The sequence below is a fragment of the Phyllostomus hastatus genome, unplaced genomic scaffold, assembly GCF_019186645.2.
Source record: "Phyllostomus hastatus isolate PE091 unplaced genomic scaffold, TTU_PhHast_1.1 phas_scaffold_39, whole genome shotgun sequence".
Classification (NCBI taxonomy): domain Eukaryota; kingdom Metazoa; phylum Chordata; class Mammalia; order Chiroptera; family Phyllostomidae; genus Phyllostomus; species Phyllostomus hastatus.
Genome location: NW_025334028.1, coordinates 36203766 through 36222706, shown reverse-complemented (window position 1 = coordinate 36222706; position 18941 = coordinate 36203766). Strand labels below are relative to the sequence as shown.

General features: G+C 40.9%; 1 long non-coding RNA gene across 1 annotated transcript; it reads left to right on the top strand.

Annotated features, from left to right (window-relative positions):
- The first annotated feature begins 5556 nt into the window (after positions 1 to 5556).
- LOC123806885 lies at positions 5557 to 15885 on the top strand. The gene is made up of 3 exons (XR_006783542.1): positions 5557 to 5631; positions 5766 to 5851; positions 15279 to 15885. It is a non-coding gene; the product is annotated as an uncharacterized LOC123806885 (long non-coding RNA).
- Positions 15886 to 18941: the final 3056 nt, after the last annotated feature.

The following is an 18941-nucleotide window of genomic DNA, read 5'->3' as shown; positions in this document are numbered from 1 at the left end:
AAAGGGAGTTTTTCCTCTCTCAGGCTCCTTAGAGTCAGCTCTGATTTTAACAGCAGTTAGAGTCAAACCAGGGCAAATTATGCTCAGTCCATCCATCCTTCACTGTTTTATTTTATTTTATTTTACTTTACTTTGTTTATTTCCTTTTTTTTACTTTAATTGGCAATGGAGACCCCTGCCACCACAGGCACACAAAGGGTCCAGTTTCAGCGGCACATCTCCCAGAGGCGGTGGGCAGGGCTCTGCCCCCCACCAGAAGGTTCACTGCAACTGAACAGGACTAGTGTCTCATAGGACAGAATGTCCTCTAGTCAAAGAGATGACTGAATCAATCAAGCCTAAAACCAAACAGCAAACCTTCCTTCTGAAGGAAAAGAGACAAATTGTGGGGACGTGTTTTCTCCTTGATCTGTTGAAGGCAACAAACCTGGAGGCTTCTGGAGATGCAGTGAGTGCTGCCACAGGGCGGTAGGGACACTGGCTGCTCTCCAGAAGCAAGTACAATAGGGCACATCCTTGAGGGGGGTGGTGGCAACAGAGGTGCCCACGCTGCTGTCCAGCTGCTGGAAGAGACAGCAGGACAAGGCAAGTAGGAAGCCAGGGGTGACACAAGAGCAGCCTGACACAGGACCCGGACGCAGGAGGCATCAGAGAGGGTGGCGTGGGGAGCTCTTTGTCCAGCTCAGATGAGGCCATGCAGAGCCCCAGCAGGAAGGAATGAGGCTGCAGTCCTCAGAACTGGAGTTTATGGGAGTGTGTACTGTTTTTGTAAGTGTGTTTTACAACTGACTTGTTATGTTTTCCCCTTTGACCAAATACTGTTGAAAAATGGAGAGAGAAGAGTAGCCAAAGCACTGAGCCTGGCTGCCTAGGCTTATATCCCGCCTCTGCCGCTGGAACACCGTGCCCCTGGGGAGCCTCGCTCCCTGAAGCCTCAGGCCCCTCACTTGCAAAGTTGGGTTAGCAACAAAGGCACTTCACAGGATGGTGGTCCATTAAATGGGGACACAGGAGGTGTTCAATACATAATTGTTACACGCATGTCAAGAAATTATAGACAGATACGTGTACCTGAGCGTGATAAAAAGAAAAAAAAATAAAGGAATTTACTGGGAAGGCACAACTCCTTGAGGATATTCACTGGTTGACCTTGAATGGTAATAATAATCCTAAATAAAAGTTGAGGTATTTGGGGTTTTTTGTGCATTTGTTGGCTTGCTTGCTTGTTTTGCTCATTCCAAAGTCAGAAAACAGCCTTGACGCATGCTCCAGATGTCCTAGTCATTTGCGGCTATGAAAGTCAGGGTCAGGTGCCCTGGAGCTTTTCCTGGTGAAGGTGGGGCTGGGGCAAGAGCAGGCCCAGTGACAAGTGACCAAATATAGAAAAGACTGGTTCCAGAGCAGGTATACATGAGAACAGGTAAGCAGTGGTCTAGATGAAGAGCAGGCAAGTAATGACTTTGAGAGAGGTGGGAATTGGACTCAGGTGTGCTCTGAGGAGGTATGTTTATAGTTATGATTCTATTTATTGATTATTGATCCACACTCATCTCATGTAAACCCCTGTCATTCACCATCCCATGGCCTTAACTGCAAGTGCTGTGGTTCTTCCATTATTTGGAGACCTCTGCACCCCTGGGTTCTGAGTTAAGCAGGACCATCCACAGAAATCAACAGTGGACTTCATCCTACTCATAAGAATAAAGGATTTTTTTCAGTTTTCTTCCTGGAAATTAAGTGCCTCAGAGCAAATGATTTTTTTCCAAGTTCCCCAGAAGCCTAAACAGTCTCACTTTCAATGCAAAAGGAGACTCCTGGACCCCTTCTCAAAAGTAAGAGCAACCTCAACACAACACCACACTGCCCCAGTGCCTGGTTCTCACCTTGGCCATACCATGAGGTCTGCCCGGGAACACAGTTCTCACGTGTGTCATAACCATGACAGCAATTGCCACAAACACCATAAGCATGGAATGGGGCTCCCTCGTCCTCTGTCCTCTGCTGGACACTCACTCATCTCTCCCCACCTGCGGAGATGTCCCCTAGAAGTCCGCTCCTCGGCACTCTGGGCTCTGGGCTTTCTGGGAACAGCCTGATCCCTCTGATCTTCAGTGACCAGATTTCCTAGGAGGCCCTCTGCCAGGCTCTTCTGTGAGCCAACGCTGTTTTTCTTCATTACTGTACCCCCAACACTGGGCATTTGCCTATAAACAGGAGATGTTGATTTAATAAACATATACTTCACTCAACAAATATGTGCCTGGTCCCAGGAATGCAACTCGGAAACCATAGAAACTGCCCAGGCTCTTACAAAGTTTACATTCTAATCAAATTTGTTCTCTGATTTGGTAACAACTAAGCAAACCAGTGATCTCAGATACATTATAGAGAAATATATATAAGAACTGGAGATGAGGGTATAGGTGAGACCTGAATTCAGCTTTGGTTTTGGCAGACTATTTGATCTGAAACCTGAGCAGCAAGAAGGAACCAGGTACACGGGGATCCTCTCCCAGCAGAGGGGACAACCAAAAGTACTGGTGAAAGAATCAGCTCATGATGCTCCAGGAACACGAAGGTGTTGGTCTTATGAGCTTGAGAGACTGAACAAAGGTCCCCTAGGCAGCTTGGGCTGATATAACAAAGTGACAAAGACCAGGTGGCTTATAAACAACATTTATTCCTTAGAGCTCTGGACCCTGGAAATCCAAGATCAAGGTGCTGGCAGATTCAGTGTCTGATGTGGATGTATATTCTGCTTCATAGAGGGTGTCTTCTTGCTGTGTCCTCACATGAAAGGGGTGAGAGGACTCTCTGGGGTCTCTTGTATAAGGACACTGATCCCGTGTATGTGGCTCCACCTTCATCACTTTCCAGAGACAACACCTTATAACACCATCACCCTAGAAGTTGTGTCAATATATACATTGGGGAACACGGTATTTGTTCTACAGCAGGGAATAGAGGAAGGCAATGAGTTTATACGCAGAAGATGCAGTGCCTTCTGGATCCCGAAGGTCCCAGTAGAAATGTGAGTGACACTCCAAGGAAATGAGAAACTATGGGATGGTTATAAACAGAGGGAGATGTGACCTCTTTCAGGTTTTACAAAGAACACCCTGGAAGCAAGCTAGAAAAAAGTATTGCCCTGGCCAGGTGACATAGTTGGTTGGAGCATACACCAAAAGGTTGTAGGTTCAATTCCCAGCCAGGGCACACACACCTTGTGCCCTGGTTCAATCCCCAGTTGCGGCACATACGGAAGGCAGCCAATCAATGTTTCTCACTGACATCAATGACTCTCTCTCTTTCACACTGATGTCTCTGTCTCACTCCCTCTCTCACTGTCTCTCTCCCTTTCTCATTCTAAAATCAATATGTATATCCTCAAGTAAGGATTTAAAAAAATAGAAACAAGAGTATTGACTTGAATGGATATTGCTGAACTGATTTTGAAATAAAATGTTTGATTCTTTCCTATGTATCTTGATGGATGCATGGTGAATACAGCCACCTGTATCTTGAAATTTCCCCCCAGCCATCCCCCACTGAGTTGCCAGGAAAGAAGGGGTTGGGAGCTCTGGAAGAGCCACCGTATAACAATAAGCAGTCACTTCAAATTGAACATGGAGCTACTCGGCAGTGAGGGCAAAGGAAATACATAAAAAGCCTAAATGGGTCTTATGGGATTTTAGTAATCAAATATCATCATTTGTATATTTTCCACATTATGGTGGGAACACTTTACAGCCAGCCTCTTTCCCCTCCTGTTCCTGTTAGAATTTTATTCTAGAGTAAATGTACATCAGTCCCACTTGTGCCCTGATCCAGGTCGTGTCCACACTTTCATTATAAACCATGTTTACCAAAGGTTTACAACTTGGCTGCAAAAACCAGCTGGCACCGAAACTGGAAACTTAGCGTGAACAGTTTGGCATAAACATTGCCCGGAAGCAGTTTTTCTATCTGAATCTGAGAAAAACAGGCTAGGTCATTTTCCAGTTATTTGTGTTATTCATGCATAAATAAAATGAAGCCTGACAGCTTCACACAGTTGTTTGCTTTTGCACTCCTCAAAAATAGATTCCATCCAAGAAAAGTAACATTTGGTAAACAAATACTCCATGACGGGCTGTAAAAACTGGAGGGAAAAAAAAAGTGGGCTGGAGTACATTAAATAGAAAGGGAAAAGGGAAGTGTTTCAAAAGTCACTTTGTGTCAGTGAGGAGGAACTGCGAGAGAAGTGTTACCAGACAGTTATGCAGATTCTGGAGGCATATTTAGAGGTTCCTGCGGACTCCAGATTAAATATGTAAACAAGCCAAACACAGACTTTCAAAAAACAAATTTTTCTATTCTATTAAAATCGAAGTCACAGCTCATCCTCGCACACAAGAGAATTAGATTTATGATGCTCAACCAAAAAAAGAAACCAATGATTTTTAAGAGTTCTCTAAAAGCAGTGGACTGTTAAAAAAAGGAGGGGAAGATATGAAGAAAAGAAGATATGAATGATACATTAAATGTGTTGATTAACGACAACAAAAACAAATGTCAGTACCTAAGGTCTCCTTGCCCGTCTCTGTGGTGTATTCAGAGTTTAGAAATGCATCCTGTAGGCTTTGAATTCCAGCAGCCAGCACCAGCTCTCTAAAACGAGAATGTGATGGTCTAGACCTCTCTCCAAAGAAAGCCTTTCTGGTAAATTGAAAAGTCAACCTTTACGTCAAGCAACTCTTGACAATAGTCCGCTTTGAGTTCTGTGGAGTGTGGGCAGAATGGACTTTCACTCTTGCAACCCTATCAGTGGGTGAGTAAAGTGAGTGTTTAAGGCAAAATAAAGCCAAGCCAACTCAAACAGAAAGTAAAAATAAGTCAGAGAGGAAAGAATACGGAACAGAGAAGACAATGCCAAGCCACGTCCCTGTCTGTCACAACACGGCCCCCTCTGTAACAAGTGCTCTTTCCGGTGTTCCTTTGTGGAAGGAATTGTTTCCACAGGTTTGCTTTTAGTACATGTGCCTCTCAGATGGGTTTTTAGCTGCATTGCTGCCCAGATCAGACGCAGGAAAATCCATTATGGTTGTTCTTGGTAGAAAAAAAAAATAGTGTTTCTTTTAGGCAGACTGTAAACACATAGAATTCTATCTTTGGTAGTGAAAGAGTTTGCCACCTAGTGATTTTACCTGACCCTTATAGTTGGTATAGTTCAATCCCACATGGTAATTCAAGCTAAAATATCTCCTGAGACACATCTCAAAGCTATTTTGCTCCCTAGAACCATCAAATTAACAGCCTCTCCAAGTTCCACCTCTCTGTCTTCTAGGGCAGACATTCCCTATTTTCTCCACTTCAGAGAAAGTCAATGCAATCATTTGTTTGCCCTGTTATCTAGATTGTTCCCATAGCAATGACATGGCAGTTAGGACTTCCACTCCTCACATGATTTGTAAACAAGTTTTTACACCATAGAGAGCTCACCTTCGTCATTGAGGACTATGAATAAATGCATAAATAAACACACAGAGTCACCCAATTGAGAGGACTTTTGATATGAAGGCATTAGATCTAGAGTCCCAAAGGTTAGAGACAAAACAAAAACAGTTTGATGGACCTCACAGAAACTACATGGTGAACCCCTAAGTATTTTCTCAGAATTTACAATTATTTTTATGTTCTTTAAAAGTGCACACTTAGCTTAATCTAACTTGTTCTCTAAGTTAATTCTTTAAGAACTGCAATGCATTTTATTTCTGTATTCCCAGTTCCTAGCAGAGTCCTGATACCAGAGCGTCAGTACACACCTGTTGAGTAAATGAACAATCGGCATGGGATGGATGCTATGGTATTGGTGAGTATCTATGTCTGTAGACAAAGAAAGAGGTCTTTTGTTTTTGGCTTTGTTTTAAGACTGAGGAAATGATTGGAAGCAAAAAGAAATTTGTACCAATCAGTGTAAATGCATGAGTTGTCTTTATTAATTTATTTTTTTAATTACAGTTAACAAACAGTACTATGTCAGTTTCCAGTGTTCAATAGTGATTAGACATTTATATAAATTATAAAGTGATCACCCCAATATGTCTAGTACCCATCTGGCACCATACACAGTTATTACAATATAATTCACTATGTTCATTATGCTGCACTTTTTCTACTTGTGACTGATTTCATTACAGGCACTTTGTACTTCTTAATCCCTTTCACATTTTTTTTGTCGATTTTCCCAACCTTCCCCACATCTGGCAACCATCGATTTGTTCTTTGTATCTCTAAATTTGTTTCTATTTTGTTTGTTTTTTTAGATTCCACATACAAGTGAAATCAGATGGTGTTTGTCTTTCTCTGTTTGACTTATTTCGCCTAGCGTAAAATCTTCTATGTTCATCCGTGTTTTCACAAATGGCAAGATTTCATTCTTTTTTATGGCTGAATAATATTCTATTGTCTATATGTACAACTTATTCTTTATCCATTCATGTAATAATGAACACTTATGTTGCTTCCATATGTTGGCTAATGTAAATAATACTGCAGGGAACACAGGGGTACATATATATTTTCAAGGTAGTATTTTGGATCTCTTTTTTTAAATATACTTTATTGATTATGCTGTTACAGTTGTCCCATTCCCCCCCTTTATTCCCCTACTCACTATATACCCCCTCCCACCCACATCCCCCTCCCTTAGTTCCTATGTGTCATACATATAATAAGTTCTGTGGCTTCTCCATTTCCTATACTATACTCAATCTCCCCCTGTCTATTTTCTATCTACCATTTATGATACTTATTCCTTGTACCTTTTCCCTCATTCTCCTTTTACCATTCCTGATAACCCTCCATGTGATCTCCATTTCTGTGATTCTGTTCCTATTCTCCCTGTTTGCTTAGTTCGTTTTTGTTTTTGTTTTCTTTTAGATTCGTTTGTCGATAGTTGTGAGTTTGTTGTCATTTTACTTTTCATTGTTTTCATCTTCTTCTTTTTCTTAGATAAGTCCCTTTAATATTTCATATAATAAGGGCTTAGTGATGATGAACTCCTTTTACTTGACCTTATCTGAAAAGCACTTAATCTGCCCTTCCTTTCTAAATGAAAGCTTTGCTGGATAGAGTAATCTTGGATGTAGGTCCTTGCCTTTCATGACTTCAAATACTTCTTTCCAGCCCCTTCTTGCCTGCAAGGTTTCTTTGGAGAAATCATCTCATAGTCTTATGGGAACTTCTTTGTAAGTAACTGTCTCCTTTTCTGTTCCTGCTTTTAAGACTCTCTCCTTATCTTTAATCTCATGTAATGTAAATATGATGTCCCCTGGTGTGTGCTTCCTTAGGTCCAACTTCTTTGGGACTCTCTGAGCTTTCTGGACTTCTTAGAAGTCTATTTCTTTTGTCAGATTGGGGAAGTTCTCCTTTATTAATTGTTCAAAGAAGATTTTGATTTCTAGCTCTTCCTCTTCTCTTTCTGGCAACCCTGTGATTCAAATGTTGGAAGATTTAAAGTTATCCTGGAGGTTCCTAAGCCTCTGTTCACTTTTTTTTTTTCATTCTTCTTTCTTCATTGTGTTCTGGTTAAATGTTTATTTCTTCCTTCTGCTCCAAACCATTGATTTGAGTCCCAGTTTCCTTCCCACCACTGTTGGTTCCCTGTACATCTTCCTTTATTTCGCTTTGCATAACCTTCACTTTTTCCTCTATTTTGCAACCATACTCAACCAATTCTGTGAGCATCCTGATTATCAGTGTTTTGAACTGTGCATCTGATAGGTTGGCTATCTCTTTGTTGCTTAGTTATATTTTTTATGGAGCTTTGATCTGTTCTTTCCCTTGGGTCATTTTGTTTTTTTGGTCTCTGTGTCCCTATTACATAGGTAATAGGCAGAGTCTTAGGTATTCACCAGGGCAGGGCAACCCACATTACTGCGTTGTGGCACTGTATGTGGGGTGAGGGTGGGGTTGGGGGGGTCCGAGAAGGAACAATGCTGCTTGTTCAGCTCTCTGCTGGCTTTCAGTCACTTCTCCCACTACTTGTAAGCAAATTAGGCCCTTCTGGTGCTGATTTCCAGGTGGGTGGTTTTGTGTATATTCTAGGACACTGTAGGTCTCTCCTATGAACTCTCCTGTGAGGCTGGGATTTTCTTCTGCTGCCACACACCCACAGGATTTTTCAGTCAGAGGTTTTGAGGCTTTATTTTCCCCTGCTGGAACCCTGGGTTGCATGGTCTGTCTCACTCCCCAGTTGTTCCAGTTTGTCTGCACGAAAATGTGGGACCACCTGCTCCTCCAGCAGATCCCTTGCCCGCCCCAGTCCTCCAGCTGCCACCTTGCCTAGAGTCCTCTCTGCCCGGGTGCGCTTCTCCACCTCTCCTACTAGTCTGGATGAGTTTTTCTTCTTTAACTCCTTAGTTGTCAGACTTCCAAACAGTTCAATTTTCTATAAGTTCTGGTTGTTTTTTATTCTTAAATTTGTTGTTGTCCTTCTTTTGGTTGTTCAAGGAGGCACAGTGCATCTACCTACACCTCCATCTTGGCCAGGCAGATTTCTTTGAATAAATACCCATAAGTGGAATTGCTAGATCCTACTTTTTAATTTTTTGAGGAAACTCTGTACTGTTTTTCACAATGGCTGCACCAATTTATATTCCCACCAACAGTGCACAAGGGTTCCCTTTGCTCCACATTCTTGCCATCACTTGTTGCTTGTTGGTAGGGGTTAATATTCAAAATATGTAAGGAATGCATGAGTTGTTTTGAAATGTGCATAGTCCCAATTTGGCCTTTGCCAAATGAAGAGGGACTGTTTGCAGACCACAAACAGAAAGAACTGATGATTTCTAGAACAATAAGTTCCTCAGCTAATAATCTAAACCTTTGGATACCAGCAACTGAAGAAGTAACTACCTACAGACCTCAGGTTTGGGGAAGTTAACAGGCAGTTAGATGATTAGTGATAGAAACTCCAAGGAATTAATTGTAAGAGTGGAGTATAGCTTGTAAAAATAATCCGTATTTTACTATACAATTTATAAATGAAGAAAAAACACAATACTTTTTATCCAACCTAGAAAAAGTAATGAAATAAAATTTAACAAAATCTTATAGCCAAATGAGATATCTGCCCTTTCATCTGCAAAACAGACAGATTAGGGCTGAAGGTCAAGATCATAGCATGTGGGGTTTCAGGAGGTCACTTTCCACACCAGGTGTCAGCACACAGTAGCTTCCACTTTGCTCTTGTATAACTGTATATTCTCTGTATTGAAATTGAAGTATAAAAAACACTCACTTTGACCGAGAATGAACCCAGCTTGGTATCCATGTCCCCAAGGGACATTGAAGTTCTTTTCTTAATGTTTCTTCAACATTGCATCGTGTATCTTGGGAAATGAAGGAGAAAGCTAAGTGCCACTCTCCAGTCTTGAAGCCAAAATGACAATGAAAAGTAGTGGCCTAGGAGAAAGAGTTTAAGTTTCACATTCAGAAACTAGATTCCATTGCTACCATTGTATTTGCAAAACTTGTGGCATGTGGCAAGTTACTTAACCACCCAAGCCTTCATTGAGCACCTTGGCTATAAAATGAAATCATCCTTATCTGCTTCCAGACTATTCAAAAGAGATTATATATAGGAAGTTATCCCTGAAGCCAGTGCCAGGAGGCAATTGGGTTGGATTCCCTAGCTCATCCATCCATCAGATTCAGGAGATCCATCTCCAAATTTATCCTCATTCTGTCATGCACTATTCCCTTCTTCTTCAGAGCCACAGTCAAGCCTTGCTTGCACCATACTTAGGAGCTCTTACTGAGTTCTCTGCTTCTCTCTCACCTCCCGTAACTCATTCCCCACAGAATGGGTGTGATCCTACATCATCATCCTTATTTCTTTCCTCCCTGCTCACCTTCCATTGCCTGCCTCTTCTTGATTTCCAGTTGACATGGATGATGTCTTTGGATAAATCTTGATTTTTCAAACTAAAGGAGCCTCTCCACCCTTCCAAACTCTCTATATATTTTCTCTGCAGCACCTGCCTGAATTCTGCTGTTCACTTGTGTTCATTTCTGTCTCAATCATCTTGGGGCTGCTATAACAAATACCACACACTGGGAGCTTTATCAACAGCAGCCATGTATTTCTCACAGTTCTGGAGGCTAGAAGTCCATGATCAAGTTGCTGACAGATTCAATATCTGGTGAGACCCCTTTCCTAGTTTATAGACCATGCCTTCTTGCTGTCCCTCACATTTGGGAACAGCGAGAAAGCTCTCTTGAGTCTCTTTTATAAGGATACTGGTCCCATTCATGAGGATTCCCTCCCCATGATATCAACACCTCCTAATGGCCCACACCTTCTAATACTATCACCATATCACCAACATATGAATTTGTCAGGGGGTAAGGGGATACACTAACATTCAATCCATAGCAGAATGCCTATGTCAGTCCCCCAGAATGTAAATGCTGAGGAGTACAGGAACACAGCACAACTCCAGAGGGCGCTGTTCCCTGGAAGTCTAAAAGAGCAGTGCCTCCTAAAGGTGTGCACAGCCCAACCAGTACAGAACACACCAAGCCTGCTGGGCTCTAAATCCTTACTCCCTGGTGCAGTATGGGGACATTGAAGCCACTGAATGTATTTGAGGATTGACTTTATTATAAAATAATTACATTCTTACACTATAAAATTAAAATAATATGCTGGCTGAGAGAATACAGAGCTTTATGAGAAGTTAAATAGTAGGTTATACAGTTTGGCAGTGGTTCTAATGTCTGGCTGGGGCAGCTTCACCTCATGTACACACAGAAACAAGTGACGGATTTGTGGGTGGTTTCTGCAAGCACTCTGGCTGGATCATATTTTAATGGCCTTATAAATTACTTTATTCTTTTTTTATAAAAGCTTTAATGACGTGAAGAGGTCAGTTACATTTTAATTTATGCTTTATTGCATTTCAGGGGAAAATTATACGTTACAGTTGAATTTGCAAAGTTGGGTATTTTCAAAGGTCATGGAATGTGTGACTCACACATGTGAAGGCAACACTAGGAAACAGATGCTTTATTCGTATCTGTCTTAAGAATAATTTTCAGTTTATCACACACATTTGATTTAATACTGAGACCTCACAACAAGTCAGCCTCACTTTCTCTGACTGCACATGCGCCCTGTGGGCAGAAGTAGCAGAGATGAATGTACAAGTCATGTCATCTTAGCCACAAGGCCCTCTGGGACCTCACAGCAAGCCAACGGTGAGAACAGTGAGCAGGAAGGGTCAGGCAAGGCTACTGAAGTGACTCAAAGGTGATGACCCCCATTTTCACATCACAAAATATAGGAGAGGGAAGAGGCATGAACTGGGATGACCCCATTTCCAAAGGGCCATTCTAGTGAATTTAGAATACCTCGGGTCTCATTTGTTGGCAAAATGGTCAAATCTAGCTCTTCTAGAGTACCTACCATGTAACTGTCATGAGTTCCCTTGCCAGCCACTTCATATAAACACATGAATCTTCCCAATAGCCTACAAGGGCATTGTTTCTCTTTAAAAGATCAGAAATCTCCAATCATAGCAAGAAGTAGCCTACAGATTACTAGAGAGGAAGGGGGATGGGGAAGGACAAAGAGGGCAAAGAGGGTCAAGTACATGTGACACAAGGAGACTAGACATTGGGTACTGATGCATTATAGACCTGAATTATACACCTGAAACTTAAATGTTATTAACCAATGTCAATCAAATAAATTTAATTTTAAACAAGAGGAGTAACTCACCAAGCACAGCTGATACAAGACTCACACCCAAACCTGTAATTGTCTGCGAAATCATAATGAACACTTGCTGTATACATATGAAACATAAATTGGGAAAACAACAGCCTTATGAGGTAGTATTACTATTATCCCTATTGTTCAGGTGAGAAAATGGAGCTCAGAAGGTCAGAATCACAGTGTTAGAAAGCTGTTCGTGTCTGATTGAAGTCCACTCCCCATGCAATTTCTGGGAGAACTACAATGTTGCCCCCACAATCACCACCAGGATCTGGACTATCGGCAGGCTTGGAAGCACCAGAGTTTCTGGGAGACCACAGCTTGGTTTCCCAATCTATGGAGCCTGACTCCACATCACGTTTTCTGTGCACCCAATTCTTCTGCAAAAACAAAGTCCAGGCAGCTCCCTGTCAAAGCTAGAGTGGGGATGCTGTGGGCACAAGGCCAGCCCATCCTCCCTCTTACTGAGAGCCAACAGAATATGGAACAGAGAGGAATGAATAAGCTTGGTGGTATAACAGAATTTTCTCAGTGGGCACTGAAGGGCATCCAGAACTGAACCTAGTCTCCTCACCTGCTTCACCACCTAACACACCATACCTCATGCAGTACCCAGGGGCCCTTATTTGTGCCTCAGTCTCATTGTCAGCTGCCTTAAGTTTTGATGTCTTTCCTTGACTGTTATAGCTGTCTTTTCCTTCCCCCCGATTGTAGATCCCATGAGCACTCATCCATGGCAAAAGCTCTTTCTCTCCAGGACTAAATGTGTGCATCTCTCTTGCTCTAAGGAGGAAGTATGTTTATAAAACTCTTTCAACATGGATTAATTAAATTATAATCAGAGTGAATATATTTCTTCCTACATGGATCAATGACATTAGAGCCTCACTTTTGCATCTAGCAGGTACAGTTGTCACCAGGATTCTGAGGTCTAAGGACAACCTCCCATAAGAGAAAATATATCCACACTAAGTTTTTTTAAAATACACCTTCTACTTGTTCTCTGACTCCCTTTCTCCTCCTCACAGCATCCTTCCTCCCAGAAGCTTTATATACCATCTGTAGTTCTGTCTTACAAAGTCATTTTGAAGGAAGCAGTGTTTTTAAATTTATTTAGAAACTTAAGGCCTGCAAAAAAACCCTTTAGTTTGATGGCTATCTAGGCATTTGTCATATTTATAATGTATGGTTACTATTTTCCTGTTGGTATTCTTTCACTTCTTCTAACATCCCTGAAAACTCAGATGTCTTATCTTTGCATTATCCCAAGTAGAGTGACTGTAAGTCACTAAATGGATAAATTGCATTCATAGATTTTCAATGTCTCTGTGATAGATATTTTCAATATGTAAACAATATATATGCTGTGTACAGAATCCAGTTATAGTCAAGTTGACAGTTTATCATGGAAATAATTTAAATATTAAAAGATATAAATATGTATTTAGCAATCCTTTCTTTTCTTGTTGCTTATTTTGGGTTTATCTTAGACATGTTTTCATACATAATAACTGCTTTAGTCTCAGCTTGATAAAGAGTTTTGTGTGTTTATCTGTAGATTTCTATTTTTATTGAGAGTCTGATTGTATACTCATTAAATATACAAATGTATGAGGGATAAAGTTAAAATTCTGTTAAATTGAAATATGTGGATAATAGGAACCCAAGACCACAGTGCACCTTGTGAGGTATTGGGCCCATAATTAATGATCCCTGGGCAGAACATGGAAGGGCTGGGTGATGAGCAAGCTGTCCTCAGATGGGCAGTTATAATCAAGCATTGCTGATTTAAAATACATTGAGTGTGTGTGCAGACACACTGATATGCGCATTTATTTCTCTGGAAAGATAATCATCATAAAGAGTAAATAGCACCTGTGGCTTAGTTGGTTGAGCATCATCCCACAAAGCTAAAGGTTGCCAGTTCAATTCCTGGTCAGGGCACATGCATGGGCTGCAGGCCAGGTGCCCCTTTTGGGGAGCATGTAAGAGTCAACCAACCAGTGGATGTTGCTCTCTCACATTGATGTTTCTCTTCCTTTCTTTCTCTCTTCCTCTCTCTAAATAAATATAAATACTTTTTAAAAAAGCAAATGGTTATTACTTATTTTGGGTGGAGAAAATTGAATAAAGAGAAGAATTTATTTTAGGTGTCCACTCTTTTTTAATGTCCCCTGTGAAGGTCATTTATTTCTCATTGTTAAAAATGTCAACAGAAGTTATCTTGGTGACATGTTTTTCATTATATGTCTCTATATTAAAAAATAAAATCAAGTTATTTTAAAACAACTAAATTTTAGTATGATTTTAGACTTTGGTCAGTAGGTGAATACACTGATGTACAGTTTACTTTGATCTAGCATAGTGATTTTCAACCAATGTACCGCAAAAGGCGCACTGATAGGTGGCAAGCATTTGAAAACACACAGTACCTGGCTATTTAATCAGGGGACTAACCTCTTTTCCCTTAGAATATCACCTGAAAAATAACAGTCAACACAACAATAGCCATATGATATGAATGCATCAAAATAGTGCCTACTTTTTTTGTCAGATTGGCAAAAAATATATTTTTTGGTGTGCCACAAAATTTTAGTAATTAGTTTATGTGTGCCATGTGATGAAAAAGGCTGAATATTGTTGATCTAGCACATTCTCTATATGTCTAAAAGTTTAAACCAATATTTCATACCTTGCTTACGCTTTCTAGGTTGGCATCACTGCTATTTCCATGAACTTGAAGACATTCTGTCCCGTGAACACACTTCCTGTATCATGCTTTGATCTGGAGGTGGATGGCCTGACGTGCTGGCTGTGATCACATGGAGGGGTTCCATGTGTGTGACTGGTTGGAGACCAGTGATTACAAGAACCCTCCTGGAGGGAAAAATCACTTTAATAGGTCTCTGGTACCTTTATTACCCAGTAATTTTACAGTTTGTGTGCTAAATGCAGTGAAGCTTATAATCACCTCTGCTGTCATTCCTCACACAACCACCTTATAGACGTGGGAAGGAAAACAGGGGCCAAGTGCACCGCCAGTGCAGACGCCTCTGCCAACCACCCTCAGTAGCATGGGCAGCCTTCCCAGCTAAGCCTTCTTCTCCCACAATCATTTTAACAGGGAATGACTGGGAGATACTCAAAGAGGCAAAAAGAGGCTTTTGACATAATTTCAAGGTTTTAATGAGGAATTAATCTTGTTGAGAAACAGCTGCCTCCTGGGCCCTTATCTGTGCTCCCAGCACCGAACACTCTGAGTGTTTTCTTTTGCATCCAATCCCCAAAACGTATCATATCACATCTTTTCTCAAAATGAAGGCCCCTGTGTGGGAATAACTTAGGACAGAACAACAGAAGAAGGGAGTGATGGTTGGGAGCTTAGCTGTCTTGATATTAGTTCTTTGAAAAAATAATATGATGTTTGAAATGATTATGGCAATGTCTTGATATTTTCAATCTTAATAAGTTTTAATCAGTTTAGGTTTGCTAATGGTACATTTCCTTTTTTCAGAATCTGCAAGCCTGTGGCTCCCTTGGATCCCACCTTCTAGAAGATGAAGTCTCTTCCTGTTTCTCTGTCTCAGCTCTACATCAAGATACTTACATTTTTCTGCTCCATTGCTCTCTGTGACCTGATTTTGTTGGGCCCTTGAAACGGGCTGCACAGACCTTTCTGCCAGATTCTGAAGCTGTTGGCCATTTGCATGTGCAACACAGATGAGCGCTGAAGGTGATCACACCAGAGAACACCATCACTGGAGCAGGTCTGTACAGGATAATCCCACAGGGGACAGAGCCACAAAGATGAGACTATCCATCTAATGTGACTTCAAAGGAAACACATAGCATCCTTGTACTTAGTATTTAATTTATTCCCCAGAAGAGATACTGTATATTCTTTGTCTAATATTCAATATTATAAATGTACAGTATTATGATTCTGTCATAAACAGTGACCTAGGGACCTACATACCATTTATGACTAGAATCTGGTAGGCTTTCTTCCCAAGAAACAGAAATATATTTACAAATTAACCTTCAGTGTATAACTGATCTGTACATTGGTAACTCATCCTACATAATTCCTTTTACTCTGAACCATGAGTAAGAAGGGACAGTGTGACCCCCAAAGGCAGGTTACTGGATAACTTTATTGGCCATCCACAGGGGCTGAGACACAGCTTTTGTTAAATATGTTTTATTGATTATGCTATTACAGTTGTCACAATTTTTCTTCCTTTACCTCTCTTCCTGGTACCCCCCATTTACTCCAGTACTCTCCCCTTGGTTCATGTCTGTGGGTCATGCATATAAGTCCTTCAGCTGCTCCATGTCCTATACTGTTCTTAATATCATCCTGTCTATTCTGTACCTACCAGTTATGCTTCTTAACCCCTGCACTTTTTCCCCCATTCTCCCACTTCCCCCTCCCAAATGATAACTCTCCAAATGATCTCCATATCTATGATCCTGTTTCTGTTCTGCTTAGTTTGTATTTTAGATTCAATTGTTGATAGTTGTGAATTTATTGCCATTTTAATGTTCATAGTTCTGATCTTCTTTTTCTTAGTAAGTCCCTTTAACATTTTATATAATAGTGGCTTGGTGATGATGAACTCCTTTAGCTTTACTTTGTCTGGGAAGCACTTATCTACCCTTCAATTCTAAATGATAGCTTTGCGGGATAGAGTAATCTAGGTTGTAGGTTCTTGCTTTTCATCACTTTGAATACTTCTTGTCTGTCCCTTCTGGCCTGCAAAGATTCTTTTGAGAAATCAGCTGAGAGTCTTATAGGAATTCTTTCATAGGTAACTCTCTTGTTTTCTCTTGCTTTTACAATTTTTTTAATCTTTAATATTTGGCATTTTAGTTATGATGTATCTTGGTGTGGTCTTCTTTCTGTCCATCTTGTTTGGGACCCTCTGTGCTTCCTGGACCTGTAAGTTTGTTTCCTTGACAAAATTAGGGAAGTTTTCTTTCATTATTTTTTCAAATAAGTTTCTAATTTATTGCTCTTTTTCTTCTCTGGCACCCCTATGATGTTAATGTTGAAACATTTGAGGTTTTCCCAGAGTCTGCTTATACTATCCTCGTTTTTCTGGATTCTTTTTTCTTCTTGCCATTCTGATTGAAATTTTTTTCTTCCTTATGTTCCAAATCATTGATTTGATTCTCAGCTTCATCCAGTTCATTGTTGGTTCCATATGGATTTTTCTTTATTTCACTTAGTGTAACCTTCATTTTTGCCTGGGGCTTTTTATGTTGTCAAAGTACCCAATGTGTTCCTTGAGCATTCTAATAACCAGTGTTTTGAACTCTGCATCTGATGGATTGCTTATCTCCATTTTGTTTAGTTCTTTTTCTGGAGTTACGTTCTATATTTTATTTGGGTCATATTTCTTTGTCTCCTCGTTTTTGCAGCCTCCCTGTATTTGTTTCTATGTATTAGGTAGAGCTGTTTTGACTCCATGTTTTAGTAGCATGGCCTATTGTAGAAAAGCACACTGGCCAATTGGATGGGGAAGAGCCTTAAGTAATTGCCAGGGATGAGTAACTCATGTCATCCAGGTTGACGGAGTCTCAGATATAGTGTCACCACTCTGTGGCTCTGGGGTGGGGGAGGGCTCAGAAAGGGGACAGTGCTGCTGCCTGGCCTCTGGAGTTTTTTGTTTTGGAGGGAGCTATTCCCCAGCATTCACACTGATGCCAGACACTTCAGTTTCTCCCTGTATGCCACTGATGCCCTTCCAGCTGCTATCCCAGTGATGGAACCAAAAAGGGAGTGAATCTATATAAGTTCTAAGTCCTTTGTGGGCCCTTACAAGGAAATGCCTGAGAACCCTACAGTTTCTTCCACTGTCCCAATCACCACTGGTTTTTACAGCCAGAAGTTATGGGGACTTATCTTCCTGGCACTGGAATCCTGGGCTGAGTGGTCTAGAGTGGGGTTGGGATTTCTTGCTTTTAAGGTATCCCTTCTGATTTTTACCTACCACATGTGGGCGTAGGACTACCCATTCTATTTCTCTGTGCATCTTCACCCTTCCTACTCATCTGGATGAATGTGACTTCTTTAATTCCTTGGTGGTTGGACTTCCATACAACTTGATTTTCTGATGGTTCTGCTTGATAGTAGTTTTGTAGTTTAGTTGTATTTTTTGCTGTGAGTGTGTCAGGAGGCAAGTCATGTTTACCTACACCTCCATTTTGAGACATGTTTTTTGCAAACAGCCAACATAGCTCTCTCATGCTTGAGAAACACATGTTTTCTGCTATCACTGCTCCTCAAATTAGTCCCTTCATTCTTTGCTGTGCCTGACTCTGGGTCTGTTAGTGCAACCATCCAAACTCTAGGCAGAACTTAGTCTTCTCTCTGTATTTTCTGCTCATGAGGAAAAGAAACAATCACATTGGAAGATTAAGAAAGGGTTGCAATAATTAGAGATTGAATGATAGTAGAGATTGAACCTTTGGCCAGAGGGCACTAATATGCCTCTACTGGGCAAATGTTCTTTTTTTCTCTTCCTGTGGTAACCTTTCAAAGTTAGGTTATTATACCTACAGACCAAGAAAAGAATGTGAGTGTAGGAAGAGGTGCCAAGGAGATTTTGCACATTTACCCAAGTCCCAACACAGCTCATCAAGACAATACACTGGGTCAGAGTGCAAGAGTCTAAGCAGAAATAAAAAGAAACCATTTCTGAAAGATCCTCTCTTCTCTGCTCAAGAACATACAGCAGCCACAGCCAGATAGCTCAGCTGGTGAGAGTGTGGTCCTGATACACCAGGGTTTTGGATTCAGTCCCCAGTCAGACACATACAGGAATCAACAAATGAGCACATGAATGGATAGAACAACAAAGTCAATCTCCCTCTCTCTCTCCTGTCCTTTTCTTTGTCTAAGGCCAGTACATAAAAATTGTAAAAAAATTGTAAAATTGTAAAAAAAATTGTAAAAGAGAAGAACCTACAGTGGGTGATCAAGAATTCAGTCATTCTGGATTCTGGCCAATTTTCTCAGCTTCTCTTTTTCTACTTTAGATAAGACTAAAACATCTTAACATGGTGGCACTCACTGTAAAACCTTTAATAAACGATCAGAATGCTGTAATGTTGAGACCAGGGTCTGTACTCACTGAGACTACACAGACATGTTTTAGAACACCATTTCCAA